The sequence below is a fragment of the Macaca mulatta genome, chromosome 20 (genome assembly GCF_049350105.2).
Source record: "Macaca mulatta isolate MMU2019108-1 chromosome 20, T2T-MMU8v2.0, whole genome shotgun sequence".
Classification (NCBI taxonomy): Eukaryota; Metazoa; Chordata; class Mammalia; order Primates; family Cercopithecidae; genus Macaca; species Macaca mulatta.
This window is the reverse complement of record NC_133425.1, coordinates 66,548,876-66,568,876: the sequence shown is the minus strand read 5'-3', so window position 1 is coordinate 66,568,876 and position 20,001 is coordinate 66,548,876. Positions and strand designations below refer to the sequence as shown.

Sequence of the window (20,001 nt, the reverse complement as noted above, 5' to 3'; positions counted from 1 at the left end):
GTGATGGTATTGTTCTGGGTGGTGGTGGTGATGGTATTGTTCTGGGTGGTGGTGGTGGTGGTGATGGCATTGTTCTGGGTGGTGGTGGCGGTGATGGCATTGTTCTGGGTGGTGGTGGCGGTGATGGTATTGTTCTGGGTGGTGGTGGCGGTGATGGTATTGTTCTGGGTGGTGGTGGCGGTGATGGTATTGTTCTGGGTGGTGGTGGCGGTGATGGTATTGTTCTGGGTGGTGGTGGCGGTGATGGTATTGTTCTCAGTGGTGGTGGCAGTGATGGCATTGTTCTGGGTGGTGGTGGCGGTGATGGTATTGTTCTGGGTGGTGGTGGTGGTGATGGCATTGTTCTGGGTGGTGGTGGTGGTGATGGCATTGTTCTGGGTGGTGGTGGTGGTGATGGCATTGTTCTGGGTGGTGGTGGTGGTGATGGTATTGTTCTGGGTGGTGGTGGTGGTGATAGTATTGTTCTGGTTTCAGTATTAAGCTTGCTCTCTTCACATCTGCACCTGCTAATGTTACCTGGCAGAGTCACGGCTGTCGCTGGGCCCCTCCCAAGTTTATTTATTGTGGCTATTTTACCAGCTATTGGCTCAACACACTACACTCAAATATTCATCATTTAGCTCTCTGGGTAAATCGTATTTAATCAGCACAGGAGAGAAAATAGCATAATTATAGATGCCGGATGCCATTACACTCAGAAGAAATTAAACCCTGTCTCAAGCCGAACAGCGGTTGCTGTGATTGCATCACTGCTGGGGTTACGGAGAGGTTAGTGGCCATTGGGGGCCAGCAGTACCTTGTAAGGAAGCCTGACCCAGATGAGCCCTAAGGAGACCCACTCGTGCACATACACATGCGCGGCATCAAATACTCATCAAACGGCAGCCAGTAAATTAATCTTTCATTGTTCCAAGAATGTGATAAATGAGAGGGGTAATAAAGCCAGGTTCACACATGGAGATGAAGGGATGGCAAATAAATGGGCCCAGAGAATTCCGGTCCTAAAAGTGGATAGAGGGAATTCTCATTCCCAATCTTTCCCAGAGCATTTCTTGCCAATAGCCAGAGTGATGCTGACAATTAAGGTAAAGGTGGGCAACAACCTTTACAATGAAGCAAAAGCATCCATTTGGGGTAGGAGTCCTTACAGGGAGTCCTCCCAGCTACAGAGGATAAGAATGCAAAGGCCAAACCAGAAGTGCACATTAGTCCTGGTCCTTGTCAGGTAGACTTGAGTGTCTCACATGCAAAAGTTTCCATGTCAGTAATGCCAATCAGTTGTTTTGTTTGGGGACATGGAGAAGGTGAAAAGCTGCAAAAACAAAACAAAATGAAAAAGCCCAAACCCAACCATATTATAGTATCAGAGCCCTACCTGCTGAAATGGGCTCCTGGAAAAAGCTGGAACCATGGGGTCAGTTTTCTTCCAGCCATTCTCGGCCCAGCCTCTTCCCATACACATCCAGGGCCACCTGCACTTGTCCAGGTTACAGAATTAGAGTCACCTTTAATCTCACGACACAGCTTCTCTCCCCTGGACCTAAACCCCAGGTCAGCAACCCTGTATACTGTAGAGCACTGTTTGTAAAAATTCAAAAATATCCAAAGATGCAATTAGGCTTTACTTATTACTATTGGGTGACTGTTTTTGCTTTTTTTTTTTTTCTTTATTCCTTTTTCTTTTGGCTAATAATGCTTCTGAGGTTTGGATAAGTAACTAAGAGGAAGGAGATCTCCTTCTAGTCCATCCTGCTGCCGACAATTAAGAAACCTCAAAGTAATTTTTGAAAATGTCAGCGTCTCATTTAGCAAAAGGATAAATAATAAATGAAGCGTAATCACTGTCCTGCGCTAGTGGTACAGCTTCGCGGTGTCATTAGTAAACTAACGGTATAATATCTTTGTGTCACAGTTTAATTATATCTTGTAATTAGTTTCAGCAATGGATTGCATAGAGTCAGGCCCCCTGAGCTAAACAAAAGGTAATAGAACTTTCAGCGCCCCTGCATAAATCAATTATGAAAGTGTCCTACGTTATTTGAAGCTTGTTTGCTGTAATTTTATGCACAAAGCCCAACTGGACCTTCTTGCTTGTGGAGGGCTGTGCACCCAACCCCACACTCGTCTGCAGCTGAGCCTGCGGTCGGCCCACACGCAGCCTGGCCCACTGGTGCATTTCTCAGGACCAGCTCAGCAGTCAATACCATGGAGGGGGTGAGGTGCTGAGGGGAGGGGAGGGGAGGTGGGGGATGGGGGGCAGGGGACGCACGAGGACCGGAGCAGGTAATAGATGCGCCATGTGCAAGAAAGCAGGGAATCAAATAGGAAAAGATGTGAGGGCTTGGAAGAATGATTCTTTATGCTTCCCTGAACAAAGATGAGAAGGTTAGGAGCATCAAAGGCCAAGCAACGTTGATGAATATGGGCAGGCAGACGAGATCCATGTCCCTTTATCATTTTATCCTTTCAACATCCCCACTCTCCCCACGCGGTTGGAATTGGAACCAGCACAGGTTACTTGGCAATAGGGGATGGGGAAGGAGAATCCACATCTTTAATTGGGTCTAATTCGGGTCCCACAGAGCTCAGAAACTGTAAAGGGCTTCCGAGCGTCGTTGAGGGCTAGCTGTGGTCACCAGGCCCAGACGGGAGAGTCACGAAGTCCCGCTGGGGGAAGCTAAGAAGAAACTCAGGGGCGGGGGGTTGGTTAAGTCCAAATGCCACCAATACGTGTGATCATCTCTTTTTGATCAAACTGTAAGGCATGGCAGAGAGTGGGGGTGGGGTCCACATTCAAAGTCCTCATCCAGTTGGCTTTGAAAGTAAGTCTAGTGCCACACTGGCCTTTCTGTTTATACAACAATTTATAGGTTTAAACGAAACCCCGCTTGAAAAAGCAGACTGAATCTTCCTATTGTGAGCACTTCAGCAAATTTAACAAAAGAAAGAGCCCAGGCGAAGGAGAGAGAGGAGAGAGAGAGAGAGAAAGGTCCAGTCCTCAGACTGGTGTGCTGCAATCTGGCTGGTTGCTATGGCGACGTGATGGTTTGTTCACATGGCAACATACCTTAGGTCCACTATTAAAATGATGAGAGTGAACTCGGTTGCATTAAGGAGAGTGTGCTGTATGCTAAAGCGAGTCTTTATCTCCAGAGAGAGCTGGACAGAGACTGGCATCCAGTACAAACGAGGGAGAAAAGGAGGAGGTGGTAAAGGTTGGAGGTCTGGAAGAGGGAAGAACCGCAGGGATGCAATCACTACGAAAAGGAAGACCCTCAGTTCTGTGTCTCAGTCAAGGGCCTGGGATTCAGAAGGTGGACAATGAGTTTTGTTTGACACAGAATTCATCGTTCGAATCAGCCCATCAGGCTAATGACCCCCTATTTAAAAAAAAAAAAAAACATATTCCAGATGAACCTGCTGTACCTTGGCTCTAGAAAACATCAACAGTGAACAAAACCCATCCATGAGCTGTGGCTGTAACCAATAGCCAAGCGCGAATGCCACTTAAATAAAATACTCTAATAACTGCGAGGGTGGCAAATTACACGGCATTTATTTATTGAACATAAAAGTCCATTGACAGCTACAGATCGACATCATCTCACATTAGAGCTAGTGGGGAAGATTTCCTTTGGAAATCGGGTTTCCTGTTTCCTTTAACGTAGTGACAATTTTTCCTCCTACTGATATCGAAAGGGTGGTGATATTTCAGCGGATATTATCCCAGTAGCCCTACCTATCTACCTGTGCTTGATTTCTTTCTGCTATTTAGCAAGCACTGCTGTGGCACACATGAGACAGCCAGAAGTCTCAGGGCTCTGTCATCCCACTGGGGGCTCCCAGTGGTACCATAAACCATCTGTGGGATGCCTGAGGCCCCCAAATTCCCATATCCCTCACTTATTCTGCCCCTTTCCCACCTCAGTATGGCTGGCTGTGCTTTATTTGAAAATCTCATTACCATAAAGTGAAGTGAAGGCTTCACACCTGCAAATATCTTTTGAATTGGAGAATGGCAGAAGATGAGCTTGGCAATGTCATAGTTTCGGATGACAGCAATCCTACCAGCACAGGGCTCATCTCTAACCATGAGCCATTGACTCAGTTCCTTCTTTGTGCCAATGCTGTAGATGCCTGGGTGCCGACAGAGGGATCTGAGCCCCAGGAGGTCCTGTCGTGGCCGAGAAGGGGGAAGGCACGGTGCTCTAAGAGCTGCAGAAGGAGCTGAATACTAGGACAGAGAGGAAGGCCAATCCCACTCATAAATTGCCTCCTCCACTCCCATCCCCACATTTCTCCTGAGTCTTAGGTGATAGAATATTGCTCTCTAAAATTTTCTAGGGTTCCATAACATGCTCTGGCTTCCTTAGGAGTCCATATTAGCAGTACAGGGAAGCAGGATAGCTCAGGAGGTGAGACCCTAAACTTTGCAGTAGAGACCTGCCCTGTCACTAGCTAGCTGGGTGACCTCTCTGAGCCCCAGTTTTCTGACCTGAAAAATGGGGGCACGGTGGTACCTGACCTCCTCAGGTTGTTAGGAGAATTACATAATAGTTATAAAGGGACATAACTCAGTCCAGGGCATGTACATTTTATGAATTATTGTTATTCCCTTTGGACCCAGCCACTCGTGGCATACAGCATTGTTTCCATTGCAATTTTAGCAACAGACAAAAACGTGACTTTCAGATGATAAGTTCTTGAACAACAGGTCAAAGGCTATTCACCTATTTTGGAAGGATCCAGAATAGGATGTAGCTTGGACATATTTATCCCAGAACCTTCTTCCCTACATGCTACAGGCCACCAGAGAGAGGCAGGCCTGGCCTGCAGCTCAACTTGCCTTCTTCTGCTAGATGTCTTTCCTTTTGTTCTATATTTTGACTACTGACAAAACACCAGCTTTGTCCCTCTCCTCCAAAGGGTGGGCGAGTGTCTCTTCCTAAGCATGGTAAACTATATGTACAGAAAAAGACAGACAGAGAGAGAGAGAGATTGAGAGAGAAAGAGGGAAACCTTCTGGTACCTATCAACTTTCCATGACAGCTGCACTCATGTTCCCTCCTGAGGACCAAAATAACTACAAAGTGTATGAAATCGTTAAGCACATAAAAATCCCGGAGGTAGACGCTGAGAATAAAACTCGTGATTTCCCAACCAAAAGGCATCAAAGCCCAGCCCTCACAGTTCATTTGCTTCCCTCCGTCGATCTGACTTTGCTCAGTAAGCTGGCAACATTAGCCCTACACACAGCTCCGAGAGGAGAGGGAGGAAGGCTGGGCCCCTGACCTGCCTGGTCCACCAGCCTGGTCTGCATAATGAAGGCATGGGGGCGTGGGGGAGCCCAGAGGCAGATGAAATAAGCCAGAAAGCACTGAAAAAAGAGAAGGCATTTGAATCTTCATGACTTTTTTTTTTTTTTTTGGCAGCTTATGATATACTTTTCACACATTTAATGGCGAGGCAGCTAGGTTTAAAGAAACTTTCCCATTTAAATGTGCCATAACAGAATAATAAGGTTATGTGGCATGTCTTGATGTACAGTCCCATCAGGTAGAATGGTGATGGAAATATGCTGTGATATTGAATCTGAATAGGACACCTAGAGAAGGATGTTCGGCTTCTAGTGTCGCAGAGCAAACGCAGGAATAGCAAACATAGGAACAGCCCTTATCTTGTAGGCAGAATTGCTCTTGGTTTCCAATCTTCTCCAGTAGCCCTTGGCTTGGGAAGTGTTTTTGTAGGAAGAATAGCAAACAGAAAATGCTGAACTCTGAATGTGTGGTGAGAGCTATGCTGGGTGATCTAACTAGGAAACATCCAACGACATAGATCATTATAAGGTCTGTCTCCATATTCGACCATTCTCTATTTACTGAATGCCCATTAATGTGTATAAATTCTCTTCAAGTGCATTTCAAAGCACTAAGAAGTATGAAAAAGAGCTTCCACTTTCAAGGAGTTTATAATTTAGTTGGAAAATAAAATGGTCTAGCTCACGGTCAGCAAACTGCAGCCTGGATGGGCCCAAACTGGTCTGCCACTTGTTTTGTGTAAATGAAGTCCTATTGGAATACATTTCAATGTGTTCGAAGACACATTGTTTACATATTGTCTACTGATGCTTTTTCCTTACAATGACGGGGATGAAGAGCTGCAACAGAGACCCTGTGGTCTGCTTAAAATATTCACTATCTGGCCTTTTACCAAAAGAGTTTGCCAAGAACAAGGGTTGTTCTAGGTTGGGAAGGACAGCTATCATCGCGGCTGGGGGTGGGGATCATGCAAGGATGGCCTTTCAGGAGGGCCTGGTGGGACCTGGACAGACTCAGCAGAGTTGAGAAGGCATCCTTGGTAGGGCAAACAGTACAGTAAAGGGTGCAAAGGAAAGAGGCAGCACCACTGTTTGAGGGATGGCAAGATTAACCATCCAGCTAGGATAGCCTGTTTCATTCCAAAGCAGTTGGCAGGAAGGATGGTCTGATAAGTGAGAGGCAAACCAAAAAAGTATGGGATTCCTGAAGCCAAGGGAGAAGTGGATTTTCAAGACGCGAGGGAACAAGGGAGGTAAGCAGTATCTGGTGCTATCGTTCAGAAGAACAAGAGTGTGGAAGATAAAGGAATTGAAGGAAAACAAAGAAATGGAAGTAATAACTATGGACCACTTGCTAGAGAAGTTGGACCAAGACATGAAGGAAGAGAAGCAGGTTAATAATTTGAGTAAATGGTAAGGTTGACTGCAGAATTTGCCGGGTTAAAAGAGACTGTACATGCCTTTGGGTAAAAGGGCAACAGCAGATAGGAAGGGGCTGAGGATCTAGGAAGCTAGAAAGTCAGGGGAATGGAGGAGGAGGAGGAGGAGGATCACTTCCTGCCTCTAAGACCAGTGAAGACTCTGAGAGAACAGACATACATTCTGGGTAGAGCAGTGGGTAGCTAGGCAATGTTCCCAGATGGTCTCCTTCATCTCATAAAGGATGAAAAGCAAAGCTGATGGACCCATCTGGGCTTAAGAGGATTGGCAAGTGAATAAAAGATCTGTTTAGGTGCCAGAAGGGCTCTTCGAGCATCAAAGCAACCTTCCATGGGAGCCATGACTGCTTACTGTGATAACATTTCTCGGCAGAGGTCTTTGGCTTGGCCCTGAGTGTGTGGTAGAGGTGGTTCAGGTTGATGTTGACCCAGAAGAAAGCCCACTGAATGGGATTATCTATCACATGAGTAAAAAGGAACTGGAGTAGCTGACAAGAACCTCGGAGTTAGGCATAGAGCCAAGCGTAGCCAAACTGGACCTAGTGGACCACATGGAGAGGAATGGACTCATACTCACAGAAGCAACTGAGTCAGATAGGAGGCTTGCTGAAATTCACCTGGGATTAGTCTTTGATATTGCTGGATTTATTTTTTTTTTCCCCTAACAGTGTCATTCTTGGAGGTGAAGTGGCTTGGCCCATGTTTCAATCATCCTGAGTAAATTAGCAGTGGTATGTTTTCTGTTGTAGCTCGCTGGATTGATCTTTGAGTGTGGTAGACTTGACTACAATTAACCAATACCCATTCTCCTCTACTTCTAGACACGTGAAGGGCTGGACTGCCCAGCTCCCTTGAAGTAAGGCATTCATTTTTGTGGGAAGATCAAGAGAGGAAGTGATATGGTAGTTTTCACAAAGCAAACTAAATAAGTAAGGTGGCCCTACGAGCTGTCTCATCGCATGATGGAGAACAAGAAGAGAATGCAATCATGAAAGTGGGTTGAAGAAAGCTGTCCTGGTGATTTGAGAATGGGTGTGGCACCAGCCACTACTTGCAACATGACACACAGAAGGGAGAGGCCTTTGGTCGAGGGAGTATTAGGCTTCAGAAACTGTACAAATTAGCGAGGCTTCACCTGAACTCTGTGATTTCACGTCCTCTGGCAGGAGTTACAGAACTTCTGGAGAAGATATAAATGAGGACTGGAAGGGTCAAGTTAGAATTTCTGGGCCCTGGGTGTGGAGCACACGCCTGAGAGAATAATCGTGCCTCCTGAAGTTCTCAGCCTCGGTCTTGTGACAGCCAGAGTGCTTCCAAGTATCTCAAGGGGATCAACATTTGCTCTTTTCTTGATCACCTTTATTCTAAAAATCAAGATTGGACAGGCATAAAATTAAATCATAAAAAACCTTATATTTTTGTATAGTGCTTTTGGAACTTGTAAATCTCTGTTGTGTATGTTAGAGCTCATTTGACTCTTTCACAGCCTCTCTGGCTGCGAAGTAGAGAATGGATTATAGGACAGAAGAAAGAACACAAGGGGCCCTGGAGTAGTCCAGGCAAGAGGCAATGTGGTAGCTCAGTCCAGGATGGTGCCATGAGGATGGGGAGAGGTGGATGGTTGATTTGAGGTCAGTTCCCTCAAACTAATTAATTTATAAGTTTAACAAATATTTATGGGGCTATACTATGGCCCAAGCATGGGGTTAGGTTCTGGGTGCTTAGAGGTGCTCTGTATTAAGATTGCCTAAAAATGGCATGCGCAGTGCTAAGACAGATGTGTGGGTAAACAGCTATGGCACAATAAGAGAATGGCTGGAATGAATCTAAGTGCCCTAGGAACTGGGGTGAGTCTGATGACTCTGCCTGGGGAATCTAGAGAAGGTTTCCACAGGGGAGCTGGCCAGTACAGCGACACGAGTCACATCCATTCTCATTTCATATCATATGGCCATGCCTTGCTTCAAGGTAGGTGAGAAGTAGCCCTTCAAGTGTCTAGAGTAGAGGAGAATGGGTATTGGTGAATGATAGTCATGTCTACAACATTCAAAGATCAATCCAACAAGCCTACAACAGAAAACATACCACTGCTAATTTATCCATGACGATTAAAACATGGGTTAAGCCTCTTCACCTCCAAGAATGATATTGTTAGAAAAAAAAACCATCCAGCAATATCAAAGCAATATCAAATGAGAAGTGATTTTTTGTAGAAGAGAAAGGCAGAAGGCCATGCCAGTTAGAAGCAGCAGCATATACAGAAATGCATGTGTCCCAGAATTAGGGAGTTTGGTCTAATACTACATACACACACAGGGGACGGTGTACTGAGGTCAACTGAGGCTATATTGTGAGAACCTCATGTGATTACACTAAGAAGTTGGCATTTCATTGCCAAGTCATGGAAGTATCATGGAGGTTTGAGGCCCAGGAATGGGATGGTCCTTTTACAGGTGGAGAGACAGAGGCTGAAGCGGCTGAGTGGCATGCCCATGGCCTCAAGATCTGCAGGATTGACAAAATACTTTATCATTTATTCAATTATACTTTGTATTTCCTAATACAGATAAATCATAAAGAATGATGTATCATGTCAATGGCCATTTAAGAATTTGGGAATCTGGAAGGCAGCTAAAGGACAGACCAGAAGACAATGAACCACATATGAAAAGCCTTAAGTCCAGTAACGGGCTAATGTTCAACAGTTAGTAAGTTCAGAAATCCATTCTGAGCTGACTTGCCAGTTCTCAGTGCGATGCAGTGTGTGCTCACCAGTTTTAAAACTGAAGTCGTAAAGGACTGTAGTTCTGACACACACTACAAAGAGGACAAACCTTAAAAACACGACTTTAAGTGAAAGAAGCCAGACACAAAGGACGACATATTGTATGAGTCTATTTATTTGAAATGCCAAGAATAGGCAAATCTATAGAGACAGAAAGTAGTTTAGTGGTTGCCAAGGGTTGAGGGGAGGAAGTATAGGGTATAACTGATAATGGGGGTGTGGTTTTTATTTTGGGGTGATGAAAATATTCTCAACTTAGATTATGACGATGGGTGCACAGACCTGTGAATATACTAAACACTCTTGAATCCTATACTTCAAATGGATGAATTTTATGGTAAGTGAATAATATCTCAGTAAAGTTGTTAACAAAACCTGAAGCTATAAGCCCCTATTTGGGTCTCCAGTGTATTTATTTAAATATTAAAACTCCCAACATCAACATACCTTGGAGGCGATGCCATCAACTCCTTTGCCAAACTCATCAAAGTCCATATTTTGACATCTTAGATAGCTCTCCACACATATTTGTGGTTCAAAGAATAGGACATAAACATTCCTGGGGATAAGAGAAGTCACAGTCCTGAGAAAACCATATCTCACAAAGGCTCTTTGAAAGGCTTTGTCTAAATAACACAAAACAGAACATTTGGCAGGAACGAAGCCCAGACAAATGGTCATGGGTCTTAAGGATTAAACTATTTTTTGTTTTTATTTGCTGGGAGAGTAGTGTTCAGAGAAGCCTTTTGGCTTACTTGTTCTTGAGTTCTGTGGATGCTCTACATTCCTCTTACGCACGTAGAACAGGGAGAAGCAATCGATGGCATGTGAGCTGATTTTAAGACCCAAGTAGGTTGGCTTCTACTGCCACAACCTACCACAACTGCGGTGACTGCTGATCAATATTCCAAGTATTCCACGAGACCAGGTATGATGACTCATTCCCTAAATCCACTCCCACCCCTCAAAGAGTCAGTGCTTAACCAAATAACCCACTTCTATTCCCTCCCCAACTTCCCTAGAAGCAGATCTGGGTCTGCCTTATTGAAAACAAGGATGACCCATGGTTGGATGAAACCACAGTCCTCAGGTCCCTTCTTCTATGATGGCTACTTTTAATAACATAGTTCCTTACAAAGGTGTCGCCTGGCAGATGAATGAATGATGCTCAAAGGAGAAACTAGATTGGACTTCTTTCTGAAAATTTGAAAGACACTGACAGGATTCAGCAAGTATCTTGCCTTACTATTCAAGAATACCACCTTTATGTCAAGAAGCTTAGACCTGACAGGCTGGAGTGTCATATGTTGAGTTGCCCTGGAATAAAATCTTTGTGATTAACCATAACTGCAATCTTACATACACTCATGTGTGTTTTAACTGAATTTTGTGCACAGTAGACAGTTTTCTTTCTGTCATTTGCCGCCAGGGGACTCTTAGGACCTTAATGGTCTTGCTGGCCTGGAATGCCTCAATTCTCTATGGATTTATAAAATCCCAGAGAATGGGCTGTGCAGACTCAGGGTGAACATAGACACAAGCATTTAATTTCCTTTACTAGTCATCAACCTTTTCAGCTCAGGATCAGGGAGGAACACCAGCCAGAATGCTGAACCTATTTGACCATTTTCCTATGCCTTTTTTTTTTTTTTTGGCAGAGCAACTCAGGGTCTTTTAAACAATGAGGTCTCACATTATTTTAAAAAGAAAATAGTCTTGGATTCTTGGATCCATCTGTAGGGAGTATTATAATCAACGGATGTTACCAGATCTTCGGTGGGGAACAGAGAAGTGGTAGAAAGTGGAGAGGCGGTGGTTGCACAGTCATCCATTTTAAAGGTCTTCCTTAAATATCTATTGGTGTAGATAGGTAAATCTGGTCAATATCAGGAAGTAGTATTCCCTGTATTTGGTCAGTGAAACATCACTGCTTGACCAGATTGCATTCCACAAGATACTAGTAGTAGCCATCATTTTTGAGAGTCTAAGACGTGCATTATAGGTTTGGTGTGGATTAACTCAATCTTCGTGACATTTTGATGAGGTAGGTTTAATTCTTATCCCTGTTTTAAATATGGGGAAAAGGAGATTCAGAGAAGCCCCATAAGTTGCCTAAGACCACATAGCTAGAAGTTAATGAAGCTGAAATGAGAGCTCAGGCTCACCTGTATCCAGAGTTCTCTCTCAGCTATTATTTGATACTGTCTCCTGATGAAATACACAGGCAAACCAAATACAATGTGTGGTGGACATAAGAGGGAACTTGTAACAGAATTAAAGACAAGTGCTCAGAAGGATAAAACCAGGGTGATTGCTGCAATATCTGTTCCTTATGAAAATATTCCATTTGCTTCCTGTTGAAACAGACTAACAAGTGACAGGTTGAAAGCAAATATAAGCAAGCAGATACTTCATCTTTCTGATCTATGCAAAGCCCATCCCAAGTGGGCAGTGCAAATCCACACTGCTCTTCCCTTCTCCTCTTCAGCGAATTAGCACATCGAGGGACCTCTCTGTCCTCCTTATATTTGCAAAGCTACATGAACTCATTCTTTTCCTCTAGGACTGTTGGTCACAGGTACATTCAGTTCAGACTTTTCACCCTCCTTTCATTGCTGCCTTCCTTCTCAAAATCAGCCTCATTGGTAGTGTGAAAGCAAGTGTCTAGTTAAAATAAAACCTTTCCAAAGGGCAGAAGAGTAGGTTTTAGTAGGTTTTGCTTCTGCTGTTTTGATTTCTAAATGTAAGGGTGGTGAACCAGATTCGCCTCTGGTGTTTCACTGTGGATTCCACAATTCCTCATGCTCTTAGCAAGTGGTTGTGCTTCACACGGTGGGGAGCAGCGGCAGGGATTTCAAGGATTTTAGGTAGTGGGTGGTGTTGATGAAATATCTTCCTACCCTTTCCACCCTCTTGCTTGTGTCGACTATATTTTCGAGTTTCACTCAATGATGGAGTTGTTTCTCAGCGTCTTGTGCGCTTAGCCATTTAATTAAAGCAATCCATATTGAATTCATGTCCAGATGCCTTGACCGGCGGAGCCAGATCCTCATTGGCATGCCAGCTGCTCCAAGAGGAACACGGCCCCTTGCATACTAATCAGGAGAGGAGGCAGTGATTCATCAGCCCATGATGCTGCTCCAGCATCTACAAGCACTTATGACATGTAATTGGTGGTGCATAAGCAAGCCAGGCCACATTAAAAACCCTACAGATAGTCAGAGATAAAAATTAATGACTTTTGCTTTGTGTAATCCTGCATGCATTGGTGGGAAAGCAGGGAGGGGGGAGTTGGGATTAATGGGCAAATCTAAGTAGGCACCAAGGAACAAAGGCCTTCCCGGCCTTGTTTACATATCGAACAATAAAAAACACAAGTGACAAGTTATGGGAAAGGCGAGTGTGAATTTTCGGCACGAGTGAGTTGAAAGACTGCTTGCAGTTTATTACGGATTCCAAATTTCCATATTCATTATTCCAAAACAAACGTCCTCAGTGGGCTCTTCTGGGACTGGCTAGAGCAGTTGTTATTATTCATCTTTCACAGGGGCTGGGTTGTCATGATTAGGGCTGGGCTGGGCTCACTCTTCATGGCATGCCCTAGCTACTCAGGGACACAATACAGACCTTTGACAAGCCCAGAGGAATGTGACAGGGATCAAGTAGAGTCAGTCTGAGCAGTCGCTCCAATAGCAGAAGGAGCCTCATACTTAGGGCAGAACGGGGGAAGAGAGGAGAGAGTTTTGAGCCACCTACTGCTAAACAAGGGAAATAGCCCAGGTGGCCCAGATAATAGCTAATGACCAGGAAGGAAAGAAAGAAAGGAAAGTAGGAGTGGCAAATAAAGCAGATTTCATAATTAATCTGGGCAGGTTAATGAATATAGTTACCAGGATGGTATCAGTCAGGTTCTGGTTAACATGGATATTAAAAAGGGGATTGATTACAGGTGTGGTTAAGAGTAGCTGTAGATTGTGTTTGTTAGATGATCATGCAAAGTGAAGGCAACAATTCATGCATGTACTAGAAGATACTCTTTTGCACTGAGTATCACATAGGGAATGGAATACAGGCAAATGTCAGGATTTTGTAGTCAGAAACTGCCTTGGTTGTTTATTTAAGGGTCTTCTTTAAGACACAGATGGCCTGGTTGAACTTTGAAGTGGGCTTGAGCAAGGAAAAATGTCTAGGCTGATGGGTGGATATGGATATGTTCAGCTACGATGATCGCTGAACAAGGGGGGAGGCAAGGGCATGTTGATGCTGAGGTTGAGGGGAGGAAGGGTCATTGTCAAATATTTATGATTGTGGTTTGGTGGAGGCATGGAGGTAATTAAAAGACAGATAGTAAGACAATAGGCTTAAGACACGATGATTTTCCCAGTGGTCTGGCTTTGTCCCTTCTGAAAGGAAGAGTGACAGCAACCCTATACTCATTGGTGGCTTTCCTTCTTTCTCTCCATGTTGGCCTTGTTCTGATGAATCCTTACGCTTCCAGTGTTCTTGCTGGTCATACACTAGCTTAGTGATCCTCAGGGGAAAAGCTGTGGGCAGCTGTATTAGTCCATTGTCACGCTGCTATGAAAGAATACCCAAGACTGGGTAATTTATAAAGGAAAGAGGTTTAATTGACTCACAGTTCCGCATGGCTGAGAAGGCCTCAGGAAACTTACAATCATGGTGGAAGGGGAAGCAAACACATCCTTCTTCACATGGCGGCAGGAGAGATAAGTGCAGAGTGAAGCAGAGAAAGCCCCTTATAAAACCATCAGATCTTGTGAGAACTCACTATCATGAGAACAGCATGGAGGAAACGCCCCCATAATCTAATCATCTCTCATGGAGTCCCTCCCATGACACGTGGGAATTATGGGAACTACAATTCAAGATGATATTTGGGTAGTGGCACAGCTAAACCATATTAGCAGCATTTGTAGAAAGGGCATCCTGAGAGTAGAAAACGTCCAAGAGAGATGATTGGCAAGAATGTGTTAACTATTCCTCAATGTGACAAGAGCCATGCTTTGAGTTGAGCCATCCCTGGCCTCATGCCTGGAGTCCTTTGTTCTTCTGTCACCACAGAACAAAACCATGCTATCTGGTCTGTACAGAGAGTACATCCACAGCTGTGCTTTCCTAAGTGTCATGATGTACCCATGAGATGTAGTTAAGAGGAGTAACTCATTCTCAGTGGTGAGAATGCCTAGAAGTCTTGGTACTTTCTGTAGAAGATCATGAGCTGTTGATATAGTATATTAAAGTAACACATTTGTATGCAAGTTCTGCTACATTCCCAGGGACCTGGAACTTGAGTCTTATGCAGAGAAGATGTCATCATTTAAAACCAGTAGAGGGGTTGGATTTTAAGTGATGACATTTCTCTTCAATAATTTGTATCTGGGGATTAGAAAAAGATGGCCACAAGTAAAACTTTCATCTGCCATAGTATCCTTATTCTAAAAGAAGACAGCTAGCATCACACAGGAAGAGTTGGGAAATCAGTGGTTAAAAGTCCTATACCACACACCCAAAGAAAAACAAGGCAGAAGAAAAAAAATGAGATCTTCCGAGATTCTCTTACCCATGGTCAACTCCATGCCCTATGCTAAGTGGCTTCGGACAATGTGGCTTGTATAGAGCCTGAGCCATCAGAGTAATGTTGATTCTCTCTTTCTCAAGGTTCCTTCTCAAAGAAGGGCTGGCCAGGAGACATTTCCAGTATCCTAAAAAAGTTGACTACGTAATAAAAGCAGATGATGATAGAAACGAAATTTGGAGAAAACTGGAGCTAATAAACAAGAAGTCATTGAGAGACAGAGATTACACACTGGGAGAAAAAAAATTATATAACAAAGCTCTGTATCTACTAGAGAGAAAAAGAAAAGAACCTAAGTTGTGTTTGTGAGTGATTAAATCATTTACACGACAGTGTAGGGGCCTGAGCTGCCCCTGCTTCCTGCAAGGATGTCAGGATGCCCGACTTGGCCATGTCCACTAGCTGCACATGTTTCTGAGCACCTGGAGTTACAGAGGGTTGTACATCTTCCCAGCAGCACAGGTCTCTGGCTGAACTACCACCCAGAGAAAAACTTACGTATTTTCTTTTTGCCTCTTTCAGTTTCCTCTAGCAAATAAAGTCCTCTCAAGATTTTCCTCCGGTCAGGAGAAGAAAGTAAATCCTTTGCTGGTGTGTAAGAATATTAACTGTACTGGATATGGGAAGACTGCTGGAACAGCAAAAACTTATGTGGACCTGGGACTAATTCAAACCACCAACAAAAGTGATGAGGCAATGGCATGAATAAATATATAGTGATCTCTTTCCATAAAGAGCTCACAGAGCCCTCAAGGTAGTCAATGAACGTACTCCATGCAGCAAGAGTGGTGGCAAGAGTTTGTACAGTTTCCAAAAAGGAAACTGAGACATAGTGAAGACTAGTGATTTTCTAGAGACCAAATTAGCAACAAACCTAGAAACAAACCTATGGTTGTTGTCTTGTACTTCCTTCTTTCCTTTCTTTTTGCCTTCATCTCTTTCCTCTTTCCTTCCTTTATGACTTCCTTCCCTCCTTACTCCCTCCCTCGCTCCTTCCATCTCTCTGTTTTCTCCCTCACATTTACTTACTATACGGTTCTAGGACAGAAAGATTTTATTTTATTTTATTTTATTTTATTTTATTTTATTTATTTTTTTTTTTGAGACGGAGTCTCGCTCTGCCACCCAGGCTGGAGTGCAGTGGCCGGATCTCAGCTCACTGCAAGCTCCACCTCCTGGGTTCACGCCATTCTCCTGCCTCAGCCTCCCGAGTAGCTGGGACTACAGGCGCCCGCCACCTCGCCCGGCTAGTTTTTTGTATTTTTAAAGTAGAGATGGGGTTTCACCGTGTCAGCCAGGATGGTCTCGATCTCCTGACCTCGTGATCCGCCCGTCTCGGCCTCCCAAAGATTTTAGATAGACAGGTACATAGACATATAAATACATAAATAGTTACATAGATAGATACATAGTAGATATACACATAAATACATAGATACAGAGACACATGGATAGTTAAGTAGACATATAGATACATAAATAGAAAGATATATATATATATAGATAGATACATAGACACATAGAAAGATACAGTTAGATAGACATGTAGTAGACAGACACATAAATACATAGATACATAGACATATAGATACATAGACATAATACATACGTAGACACATACATAGACACATAGACACATAGAAAGATACATAGATAGACACATAAATAGGTAGATACACAGATACATAGACATACAGACAGACAGAAAGCAAGAAAGCAAGCAAGCAGGCAAGCCAGCCAGCCAGTCAGCCCAGGCTAGTGGTGTCCTGATCATAATCTTGTTGAAGAGCAATTCAGTTGATGGTGGGGTATAGGATGATTTGACAAAGAACAATAATGAGGGTGTATGTGTGGGGTAGTCAGAAAGCATTTGGATTTTCTAGGGGTAACAAGGGCTCTATACCAGGTATAACCAGCATAGGAACTGGTAAAGGAGAAGGCAGATGTGAGATCTGCTTCAAATAGAAACAGTGAGACTTGGCAACAAATCAGATGTGCAATGAGGTCAAAGGAGGTTTTTATCCCAAGTGACTAAACAAAACCAAAAAAACAAAAAGTGGTCCCTTCACGAGACAGAAGGTACACAAGAGGAGGAGCAGGGTAAGGACGGCTGCTGACTTCCACCTTGTAACAGGCAGGCTGAAGATCCTGCTGCTGGTGCAGGTGGAAGTGTTGAGCTGGTGCAGTCTCAGATAAGTCAAGTCTGGGATGCTGGTTTGAGAATGGGTGATGCACCCTCTCATCAAGGAGGGAGAATGTCCAGGATGCAGTCAGACAGAGAAGAGGATGGGGTCAAGGACAAGGCTTATGTGCTGAAGGAGGAAGGAGAAAGGGGACAGGAAGGTCTGCCCCAAAGGCAGCAGAGCCAGGAGAATGGAGTCGTCAGGGCCAGAGGAGGACGTCCTTCTAGGAAAGCAGAGGGGGCCACGGAGGGTCACCAGCTTCATCGCTGCCTCTCTGCTGAGAATAAGCCACACAGGCTGATCAGAGAGAAGAGGTTGTTGAATTTGCTGATCCGTGGGAGGGCCATTTTCAGGGAGGTAGGCAAGAGGACAGACTGCAGGGGGTTAAGGAGGAAGGGGATGTCGAGGGCATGAAGGCAGTGAGAGCTGAAAACTCATTAACTGCCCTAAATGCTGGGGACAAATAGAATAACAAACTTCTAGGCAAGAAGGAAATGCAGTTTTGCCTCCAGGAGACCACTTCAGCTCTTGGAGCTGAAGGAAGTGGGGCTCTGTGCCTTCCCCCTGCTGTCAACTTCCTGTCCCCTGCAGCCCCCGAGGTTGGCAGAGGGGCCATTGTTCTGCCCCCTCCTCAAAGGACCGCCAGCCAAGTGGCCACTCGCAGTCGCTCTTCTTTGTGCCTGGAGAGATTAGAAACGAAGAACGGAAGCTCAAGAGGCTCCAAGACAGACGCTCCGGGCAAGTGGAAGGGGTTTTAGAGTCCCCAAGTTTGAACCTGGCCCCTCCTCCTCTCAGTCCTGTGATCTTCCATTAAATTGGATAAGGAGATCTCTTTTCCTCCTTTTCTTTCTCATTCATTTTTTTGCAAAATGAATGCTTCTGAATCTGCTTGACATAAGAACTCTCTTTGTTCCACCCTAATGTTGATGGCTTGTTTTGTTCTTGAGTTTGCCTGCTTTGCACAAAGGGGGAAAAAATCCTCAAAACTAAACTGAATTCAGCAGCTCTATTGACAGCCAAATTTAAAACATTTCAAGGTAAATTCAATTAGCAAATGTAGAACCAATTATTAGCTGACCAAACACAGTTTTCAACATCCAAAATGTGAGTCTTTCTCAGAAAAACCAAGACATACATAAAGAGTTTCACTCTCCTACGTTAAGAAGATAAATTTTAGTAAGAAAAGAGTGCCAAACTGTTGAAGTGATAACTATAATAATAATAATATTTACCAAGTGTTATGTGCTAGGCCCTGGGTTTTTCCCCAGAAAACAAAGAAATCAAACAAACAAAGACAGGTTTCTTTTCCCTATGACTTCGATTTTTCCAGAAATTTTACAATTCCGAATTAAACAAACACTGGAGTGAATTAGAACTTAAAAGATAAAAAGTGATTTTAAAAAACTCAACAACTGAGTAAAGGACTTCTCTTTTACCCCGTGTAACTTTGCCAATATTTCCAGGAGTCAAGTTCCTGCTACAGAATATTTTTCCCCTTTAATTGATATATTTAAAGCACTGATGTAACCATCCATGACTTTATAGTTAAAGCCATCAAAACAAACTCAGATACAACTCTGACAGCTATTTCTACTGTTCGTGGCCAATGAAGATTCATGATCAGGGTATCAGTCACCTTTGTTTTGGCTAAATTTCATGTACATAACAATAATGTCCCTGAATGTCCCCAAGGTCCTGTCGTGTGATTCTCCCAATAACTGAATTCAATATCATGAGCATTTGCGATTTGAATTGAAAGGGACCAGAAGTTGACAGTGGAGGAAGGCACAGAGTCCCCCTGCCTTCAGCTCTGAGAGCGGAAATGGTCTCCTGGAAGCAAAACTGTATTTCATTCTTGCCTAGAAGTTCATTATTCTATTTGTCCTCAGCAGTTTGGGCAGTTAATGAGTTTTTGATTCTCACTGCCTTCACGCCCTCACCATGTCTTGAAACGTCTGGCCACATTTCTACATTTCTACAGATAGCACATCACAGATTCTTTTTCTTCTAGTTCAATGCCCAGTTCTGCCTCTAGCCATTCACAGCAGTGCACATGTTCTAAGTTGTGTTAACAGCTGGAGATGGATCTTTACAGCTCCACACCCAGGCTCCTATTTGTTCTGGGGTGTCCACCAGTGTGTATCTGGGGTGGCAGTTGCAGGCAGTGGAAGGTGGTGTAGAGGCAGGGAACTAACTCCATTATTAACCTGTGAAGCACCAGGGATTGTGCCAAGGCACTGGGTGTTAATTATCTCCTTGAATCTTCTTATATTTTTAACTTTTATTTTAGTCTCAGGGGTACATGTGCAGGTTTGTTACATGGGTAAATTGCGTGTCACGGGGGTTTTGTGTACAGAGTAATCCATCACCTGGACAATAAGCATAGCACCTGATAGTTTTTTGGTCCTTACCCTCCTCCCATCCCCCACACCCTCAGGGAGGCCCCTGTGTCTATTGTTCCCTTCTTTGCATCCATGTGTATTCACTGTTTGGCTCCCACTTACAAGTGAAAACATGTGGTGTTTGATTTGCTGTTCCTGCATTAGTTTGCCTAGGATAATGGTCTCTAGCTCCATCCGTGTTGCTGCAAAAGACATGATCTTGTTCTTTTTTATGACTGTGTAGTAGTTCATGGTGTATACATGCCATATTTTCTATATCCAGTCTACCACTGATGGGCA

At 44.0% G+C, this 20,001-nt stretch overlaps 1 protein-coding gene across 1 annotated transcript in view; it reads right to left on the bottom strand.

The window, feature by feature from the left end:
- Nucleotides 1–20,001, bottom strand: part of ZFHX3 (zinc finger homeobox 3) — a 1,113,461-nt gene that overhangs the window by 539,932 nt on the left and 553,528 nt on the right. The window contains exon 4 of the mRNA XM_077984470.1: nt 1,376–1,472. The gene's annotated coding sequence lies outside the window, so the exon portion shown is untranslated. The remainder of the gene's footprint in view (nt 1–1,375; nt 1,473–20,001) is intronic.